Source organism: Odontesthes bonariensis, chromosome 10 (genome assembly GCF_027942865.1).
Source record: "Odontesthes bonariensis isolate fOdoBon6 chromosome 10, fOdoBon6.hap1, whole genome shotgun sequence".
In the NCBI taxonomy this organism is placed as follows: Eukaryota; Metazoa; Chordata; class Actinopteri; order Atheriniformes; family Atherinopsidae; genus Odontesthes; species Odontesthes bonariensis.
In genome coordinates this window covers 929,927-939,926 of record NC_134515.1, presented here as the reverse complement: position 1 = coordinate 939,926, position 10,000 = coordinate 929,927, and positions in this window count along the sequence as shown.

Below are 10,000 nucleotides of genomic sequence, written 5' to 3'. Positions count from 1 at the left end.
TGTCTCTACGACCTTCCGTTCCTGAGATATAAGCAAAACAAAGTTGTTTCCGGTCTTAGCTCCGCCCCCGTGGCTCCGCCCCCAATGGTTCTTGTGTCAGTGGATAGCCCCTGTCCTGCCGAATCCGAGGATGTGTGTATCTTGTCTATGCCACCTTCCTATCAGGACTTATTGCCTCTTAAGCTTATGCCGGGGTTCGGCATCCGGGGTTTTAGCCCCTTATCCTAACCCTAACCCTAACCCTAACCCTAACCCTAACCCTAACCCTAACCCTAACCCTAACCCTAACCCTAACCCTACCCTAACCCTAACCCTAACCCTAACCCTAACCCTAACCCTAACCCTAACCCTAACCCTAACCCTAACCCTAACCCTAACCCTAACCCTAACCCCTAACCCTAACCCTAACCCTAACCCTAACCCTAACCCTAACCCTAACCCTAACCCTAACCCTAACCCTAACCCTAACCCTAACCCTAACCCTAACCCTAACCCTAACCCTAACCCTAACCCTAACCCTAACCCTAACCCTAACCCTAACCCTAACCCTAACCCTAACCCTAACCCTAACCCTAACCCTAACCCTAACCCTAACCCTAACCCTAACCCTAACCCTAACCCTAACCCTAACCCTAACCCTAACCCTAACCCTTATCTATGCCACCTTCCTATCAGGACTTATTGCCTCTTAAGCTTATGCCGGGGTTCGGCATCCGGGGTTTTAGCCCCTTATCCTAACCCTAACCCTAACCCTAACCCTAACCCTAACGATGCCTAACCCTAACCGGGCATAGGGGAGTGCTTGTGTACGTAATACTTACCTGGAACTAGGGTTTTTGACACTGGGACTTGGTAAAAAATTAGGAAAATTTACCAAGTATTTTGTCAAAAATCATGTCTCCAAAATAGGTACCAAATGACTCCAAATGGCCTGAAACGTGCTCCTAACAACTTTCCCCAGGGTCCTTTTTGGCTGTGGGACTTAAGAACTTTTCGAGAAAATCGCGTTCCACTCATTTCAATGGTGAAACGGTTTTTGTTGAATAACTTTGGAACGAAAGCTCCTAGAGACTCGGAAGTCACTTCCGTCAGACATAATTCGACCCTTGTGAACACGCCTGACTTGTCCCCGTGTCTCTACGACCTTCCGTTCCTGAGATATAAGGAAAACAAAGTTGTTTCCGGTCGTAGCTCCGCCCCCGTGGCTCCACCCCCAATGGTTCGAAGGTCAGTGGATAGCCCCTGTCCTGCTGAATCCGAGGATGTGTGTATCTTGTCTCTGCCACCTTCCTATCAGGACTTATTGCCTCTTAAGCTTATGCCGGGGTTCGGCATAAGGGGTTTTTGCCCCTTATCCTAACCCCTAACCCTAACCCTAACCCTAACCCTTACCCTAACCCTACCCCCTAACCCTAACCCTAACCCTAACCCTAACCCTAACCCTAACCCCCTAACCCTAACCCTAACCCTAACCCTAACCCTAACCCTAACCCTAACCCTAACCCTAACCCTAACCCTAACCCCCTAACCCTAACCCTAACCCTAACCCTAACCCTAACCCTAACCCTAACCCTAACCCTAACCCTAACCCTAACCCTAACCCTAACCCTACCCTAACCCTAACCCTAACCCTAACCCTAACCCTAACCCTAACCCTAACCCCCTAACCCTAACCCTGGATATACGCCTAACCCTAACCTAACCTAACCCTAAACATGCCCTAACCTTAACCATGCCTAACCCCAACCAATACCTAACCCTAACCAGGCTTAACCCTAACCTTAGTGAGGCCTTAACTGGTCATTTTCCTAACCCTAACCATTAGTGGATTAATACCTAACCCTAACCATTCCTAACCCTAACCATGCCCTAACCCTAACCATGCCTAGCCCCAATTAATACCTAACCCTAACCATGTTTAACCCTAATCTTAGTGAGGCCTTACCTGGTCATTTTCCTAACCCTAACCATTAGTGGATTAATACCTAACCCTAACCATTCCTAACCCTAACCATGCCCTAACCCTAACCATGCCTAGCCCCAATTAATACCTAACCCTAACCAGGTTTAACCCTAATCTTAGTGAGGCCTTACCTGGTCATTTTCCTAACCCTAACCATTAGTGGATTAATACCTAACCCTAACCATTCCTAACCCTAACCATGCCCTAACCCTAACCATGCCTGGCCCCAATTAATACCTAACCCTAACCATGTTTAACCCTAATCTTAGTGAGGCCTTACCTGGTCATTTTCCTAACCCTAACCATTAGTGGATATACACCTAACCCTAACCAATACCTAACCCTAACCATGCCTAACCCTAAACATATCTAACCCTAACCCATACTTACCTTAACCTTACTTACCTTAATTAGGGTCCAACCCTAAGATTTGGCAGAAATGGAATAAATTAAAAAATGGCAAATTAAATCACAGTTTATTAAAAACAATTTTTTCAATAAATTTTAATTGTAATTATCAAACATATTATTCGTTTATTTGGGATTGGGTTTCATTAAAATGTATAAAAATCATTAAAAAATAGCTTAAACACCATTAAAAACTTGAAACAGAAACCAGACAAAAACTCAACACGAATATGAGCAGAGAGGGGAGGGGCTGGGAGGAGCGACTATAAATAGGAGGAGATGAGAGCAGAGGAGCTCATTCTGCTCTCAGCCTCAGTGGGAACAGGACCTAGTACCAGCCAGCCAGTTCGAAACGTTTTATTTATTCGTGCTCGTTCTTTTGTTTTTGGCCTGAAGAAGACCCATTAGGGTCGAAACGTTGCCATTAGAGCACGTTCATTTTTATTTCTCTAAAAAACTAATTGATTTTTTTCTTTTCTTTTCTTGTTTGTTTCAAAACAAGCTTTTCTTTTCTTTTATTATTCATAACACATCTTTGATTTACATTTATACCTTGTTATTATATAAAAAATTGAAATACATTATTAAACTATAATAACAAAGGCTACATCAAAGTAAAAAAAGAAAAAAGAAAAAAACGAAAACAGCCCAGGAAATGGCTGATCGCTGGACCACGGTGCGCTACGGAAAAAGGCGCCGGCGCAACCGTGGTGGGGATGATGGGGGTTTCCACCAGGGGATGGCCCGTGCCCCGCCCAACCTCTACGGAGGTGGGGCCCAATATTTTCGCCCTAACCCAACCCTAACCCTAACCCTAACCCCTAACCCTAAGTGGCACTCTTGCCTTATCCTAACCCTAACCCCTAACCCTAACCCTAACCCTAACCCTAACCCCAACCCCAACCCTAACCCTTACACCTAACCCTAACCCTTACCCTTACCCTTACCCTAACCCAATGCCTAACCCTAACCGGACATAGGGGAGTGCTTGTGTACGTAATACTTACCTGGAACTAGGGTTTTTCACTGTGGGACTTGGTAAAAAATTTGGGAAATTTACCAAGTATTTTGTCAAAAATCATGCGTCCAAAATAGGTAACAATTGACTCCAAATGGCCTGAAACGTGCTCCTAACAACTTTCCCCAGGGTCCTTTTTGGCTGTGGGACTTAGGAACTTTTCGAGAAAATCGAGTTCCACTCATTTCAATGGCGAAACGGTTTTTGCCGATTATCTCGGGAACGAAAGGTCGTAGAGACTCGGAGATGACTTCCGTCAGACATAATTCGACCCTTGTGAACACGCCTGACTTGTCCCCATGTCTCTACGACCTTCCGTTCCGGATATATAAGGAAAACAAAGTTGTTTCCGGGCGTAGCTCCACCCCCTTGACTCCGCCCCCAATGGTTATTGTGTCAGTGGATAGCCCTTGTCCTGCTGAATCCGAGGATGTGTGTATCTTATCTATGCCACCTTCCTATCAGGACTTATTGCCTCTTAAGCTTATGCCGGGGTTCGGCATCCGGGGTTTTAGCCCCTTATCCTAACCCTAACCCTAACCCTAACCCTAACCCTAACGATGCCTAACCCTAACCGGGCATAGGGGAGTGCTTGTGTACGTAATACTTACCTGGAACTAGGGTTTTTGACACTGGGACTTGGTAAAAAATTAGGAAAATTTACCAAGTATTTTGTCAAAAATCATGTCTCCAAAATAGGTACCAAATGACTCCAAATGGCCTGAAACGTGCTCCTAACAACTTTCCCCAGGGTCCTTTTTGGCTGTGGGACTTAAGAACTTTTCGAGAAAATCGCGTTCCACTCATTTCAATGGTGAAACGGTTTTTGTTGAATAACTTTGGAACGAAAGCTCCTAGAGACTCGGAAGTCACTTCCGTCAGACATAATTCGACCCTTGTGAACACGCCTGACTTGTCCCCGTGTCTCTACGACCTTCCGTTCCTGAGATATAAGGAAAACAAAGTTGTTTCCGGTCGTAGCTCCGCCCCCGTGGCTCCACCCCCAATGGTTCGAAGGTCAGTGGATAGCCCCTGTCCTGCTGAATCCGAGGATGTGTGTATCTTGTCTCTGCCACCTTCCTATCAGGACTTATTGCCTCTTAAGCTTATGCCGGGGTTCGGCATAAGGGGTTTTTGCCCCTTATCCTAACCCCTAACCCTAACCCTAACCCTAACCCTTACCCTAACCCTACCCCCTAACCCTAACCCTAACCCTAACCCTAACCCTAACCCTAACCCCCTAACCCTAACCCTAACCCTAACCCTAACCCTAACCCTAACCCTAACCCTAACCCTAACCCTAACCCTAACCCCCTAACCCTAACCCTAACCCTAACCCTAACCCTAACCCTAACCCTAACCCTAACCCTAACCCTAACCCTAACCCTAACCCTAACCCTACCCTAACCCTAACCCTAACCCTAACCCTAACCCTAACCCTAACCCTAACCCCCTAACCCTAACCCTGGATATACGCCTAACCCTAACCTAACCTAACCCTAAACATGCCCTAACCTTAACCATGCCTAACCCCAACCAATACCTAACCCTAACCAGGCTTAACCCTAACCTTAGTGAGGCCTTAACTGGTCATTTTCCTAACCCTAACCATTAGTGGATTAATACCTAACCCTAACCATTCCTAACCCTAACCATGCCCTAACCCTAACCATGCCTAGCCCCAATTAATACCTAACCCTAACCATGTTTAACCCTAATCTTAGTGAGGCCTTACCTGGTCATTTTCCTAACCCTAACCATTAGTGGATTAATACCTAACCCTAACCATTCCTAACCCTAACCATGCCCTAACCCTAACCATGCCTAGCCCCAATTAATACCTAACCCTAACCAGGTTTAACCCTAATCTTAGTGAGGCCTTACCTGGTCATTTTCCTAACCCTAACCATTAGTGGATTAATACCTAACCCTAACCATTCCTAACCCTAACCATGCCCTAACCCTAACCATGCCTGGCCCCAATTAATACCTAACCCTAACCATGTTTAACCCTAATCTTAGTGAGGCCTTACCTGGTCATTTTCCTAACCCTAACCATTAGTGGATATACACCTAACCCTAACCAATACCTAACCCTAACCATGCCTAACCCTAAACATATCTAACCCTAACCCATACTTACCTTAACCTTACTTACCTTAATTAGGGTCCAACCCTAAGATTTGGCAGAAATGGAATAAATTAAAAAATGGCAAATTAAATCACAGTTTATTAAAAACAATTTTTTCAATAAATTTTAATTGTAATTATCAAACATATTATTCGTTTATTTGGGATTGGGTTTCATTAAAATGTATAAAAATCATTAAAAAATAGCTTAAACACCATTAAAAACTTGAAACAGAAACCAGACAAAAACTCAACACGAATATGAGCAGAGAGGGGAGGGGCTGGGAGGAGCGACTATAAATAGGAGGAGATGAGAGCAGAGGAGCTCATTCTGCTCTCAGCCTCAGTGGGAACAGGACCTAGTACCAGCCAGCCAGTTCGAAACGTTTTATTTATTCGTGCTCGTTCTTTTGTTTTTGGCCTGAAGAAGACCCATTAGGGTCGAAACGTTGCCATTAGAGCACGTTCATTTTTATTTCTCTAAAAAACTAATTGATTTTTTTCTTTTCTTTTCTTGTTTGTTTCAAAACAAGCTTTTCTTTTCTTTTATTATTCATAACACATCTTTGATTTACATTTATACCTTGTTATTATATAAAAAATTGAAATACATTATTAAACTATAATAACAAAGGCTACATCAAAGTAAAAAAAGAAAAAAGAAAAAAACGAAAACAGCCCAGGAAATGGCTGATCGCTGGACCACGGTGCGCTACGGAAAAAGGCGCCGGCGCAACCGTGGTGGGGATGATGGGGGTTTCCACCAGGGGATGGCCCGTGCCCCGCCCAACCTCTACGGAGGTGGGGCCCAATATTTTCGCCCTAACCCAACCCTAACCCTAACCCTAACCCCTAACCCTAAGTGGCACTCTTGCCTTATCCTAACCCTAACCCCTAACCCTAACCCTAACCCTAACCCTAACCCCAACCCCAACCCTAACCCTTACACCTAACCCTAACCCTTACCCTTACCCTTACCCTAACCCAATGCCTAACCCTAACCGGACATAGGGGAGTGCTTGTGTACGTAATACTTACCTGGAACTAGGGTTTTTCACTGTGGGACTTGGTAAAAAATTTGGGAAATTTACCAAGTATTTTGTCAAAAATCATGCGTCCAAAATAGGTAACAATTGACTCCAAATGGCCTGAAACGTGCTCCTAACAACTTTCCCCAGGGTCCTTTTTGGCTGTGGGACTTAGGAACTTTTCGAGAAAATCGAGTTCCACTCATTTCAATGGCGAAACGGTTTTTGCCGATTATCTCGGGAACGAAAGGTCGTAGAGACTCGGAGATGACTTCCGTCAGACATAATTCGACCCTTGTGAACACGCCTGACTTGTCCCCATGTCTCTACGACCTTCCGTTCCGGATATATAAGGAAAACAAAGTTGTTTCCGGGCGTAGCTCCACCCCCTTGACTCCGCCCCCAATGGTTATTGTGTCAGTGGATAGCCCTTGTCCTGCTGAATCCGAGGATGTGTGTATCTTATCTATGCCACCTTCCTATCAGGACTTATTGCCTCTTAAGCTTATGCCGGGGTTCGGCATCCGGGGTTTTAGCCCCTTATCCTAACCCTAACCCTAACCCTAACCCTAACCCTAACGATGCCTAACCCTAACCGGGCATAGGGGAGTGCTTGTGTACGTAATACTTACCTGGAACTAGGGTTTTTGACACTGGGACTTGGTAAAAAATTAGGAAAATTTACCAAGTATTTTGTCAAAAATCATGTCTCCAAAATAGGTACCAAATGACTCCAAATGGCCTGAAACGTGCTCCTAACAACTTTCCCCAGGGTCCTTTTTGGCTGTGGGACTTAAGAACTTTTCGAGAAAATCGCGTTCCACTCATTTCAATGGTGAAACGGTTTTTGTTGAATAACTTTGGAACGAAAGCTCCTAGAGACTCGGAAGTCACTTCCGTCAGACATAATTCGACCCTTGTGAACACGCCTGACTTGTCCCCGTGTCTCTACGACCTTCCGTTCCTGAGATATAAGGAAAACAAAGTTGTTTCCGGTCGTAGCTCCGCCCCCGTGGCTCCACCCCCAATGGTTCGAAGGTCAGTGGATAGCCCCTGTCCTGCTGAATCCGAGGATGTGTGTATCTTGTCTCTGCCACCTTCCTATCAGGACTTATTGCCTCTTAAGCTTATGCCGGGGTTCGGCATAAGGGGTTTTTGCCCCTTATCCTAACCCTAACCCTAACCCTACCCTGACAGAATTCTCATACCTAACCCTAACCCTACCCTAACCCTAACCCTAACCCCCTTACCCTAACCCAACCCTAACCCTGCCTAACCCTAACGATGCCTAACCCTAACCGGGCATAGGGGAGTGCTTGTGTACGTAATACTTACCTGGAACTAGGGTTTTTGACACTGGGACTTGGTAAAAAATTAGGAAAATTTACCAAGTATTTTGTCAAAAATCATGTCTCCAAAATAGGTACCAAATGACTCCAAATGGCCTGAAACGTGCTCCTAACAACTTTCCCCAGGGTCCTTTTTGGCTGTGGGACTTAAGAACTTTTCGAGAAAATCGCGTTCCACTCATTTCAATGGTGAAACGGTTTTTGTTGAATAACTTTGGAACGAAAGCTCCTAGAGACTCGGAAGTCACTTCCGTCAGACATAATTCGACCCTTGTGAACACGCCTGACTTGTCCCCGTGTCTCTACGACCTTCCGTTCCTGAGATATAAGGAAAACAAAGTTGTTTCCGGTCGTAGCTCCGCCCCCGTGGCTCCACCCCCAATGGTTCGAAGGTCAGTGGATAGCCCCTGTCCTGCTGAATCCGAGGATGTGTGTATCTTGTCTCTGCCACCTTCCTATCAGGACTTATTGCCTCTTAAGCTTATGCCGGGGTTCGGCATAAGGGGTTTTTGCCCCTTATCCTAACCCTAACCCTAACCCTACTCTTGCCTTATCCTAACCCTAACCCTAACCCTAACCCTCTAACCCTAACCCTAAACCCTAACCCCTAACCCTAACCCTAACCCTAACCCTAACCCTAGGGGAGTGCTTGTGTACGTAATACTTACCTGGAACTAGGGTTTTTGACTGTGGGACTCTGTAAAAATTTTGGAAAATTGACCAAGTATTTTGTCAAAAATCATGTCTCCAAAATAGGTACCAAATGACTCCAAATGGCCCGAAACGTGCTCCTAACAACTTTCCCCAGAGTCCTTTTTGGCTGTGGGACTTTGGAACTTTTTGCGAAAATCGCGTTCCATTCATTTCAATGCGGAATCGGTTTTTGCTGATTATCTCGGGAACGGAAGATCATAGAGACTCGGAAGTGACTTCCGTCGGACATAATACGACCCTTGTGAATACGCCTGACTTGTCCCCGTGTCTCTACGACCTTCCGTTCCGGAGATATAAGGAAAACAAAGTTGTTTCCAGGCGTAGCTCCGCCCCCGTGGGTCCGCCCCCAATGGTTCTTGTGTCAGTGGATAGCCCCTGTCCTGCTGAATCCGAGGATGTGTGTATCTTGTCTATGTCACCTTCCTATCAGGAATCATGGCCTCTTAAGCTTATGCCGGGGTCCGGCATCCGGGGTTTTGCCCCTTATTCCTAAACCCTTCTGAAGTTTGGCACCCTAATGGCAGGGGGGTGACATTCGGGGTTTTGTCCCCTTACCCAACAATGGGGACGGACATAGGGGAGTGCTTGTGTACGTTATACTTACCTGGAACCGGAAAAAAAGACCTGGAAAGGAGAAAACAAAGTTAAATTAAATTTGACATGCCTAGGTGGTCCTGTGGACTCTGGGAATTGGGTCTAGTCAGCTGGTCTACTACTGCCGTACCAAACAGCAGTAGACCAGCTGGATAGACCCAATCCCCAGAGTCCACAGGACCACCAGGTCACGACCAAAGAGTCCAAATAGTTGCACAATCACATGTGTGGGTTTCCCACACTCACAGTCTCCGAAATACAGCATTGTCGGCCTTTCTTTCCAACGCCATACCCACTTACTGTACGAAAGTGCCGTCGGACCTTATATGGTTGGACAGATAAGGCCCTCAGCTATCCGTAGACGTTGGTTTCATGTCTCTAGCACATTCCTATCAAAAGATATGAACTTAACATCCTAACAACATTACACAGGCACGATTTTGGCAACAAACAATTCCACCAAGTGCATTCCCATTTTTCAATTCAATTCATTTTTATTTTTATAGTGCCAAATACAACAAATGTCATCTCTAGGCACGTAGTAAGTACAATTCAAGCCAATTGGAATTCAATTCATTAATAATAATCATAGTTCATAAAATATTCCAATTCGTTCATATAGAACCAATTCAAAAACAATTTCCTAGCTAAGAAAACCAACAGATTGCACTGAAAACTATTCCCATGCATGTCAGAGTCCTGTGTGTGTGTGTAAATGTGAGTGCGAGTGATGCATCTCTTCCAGTGAGGATCTTGGTGGAGAGCCTACACAGGTGGAGCTCATTGCCTCATCAGG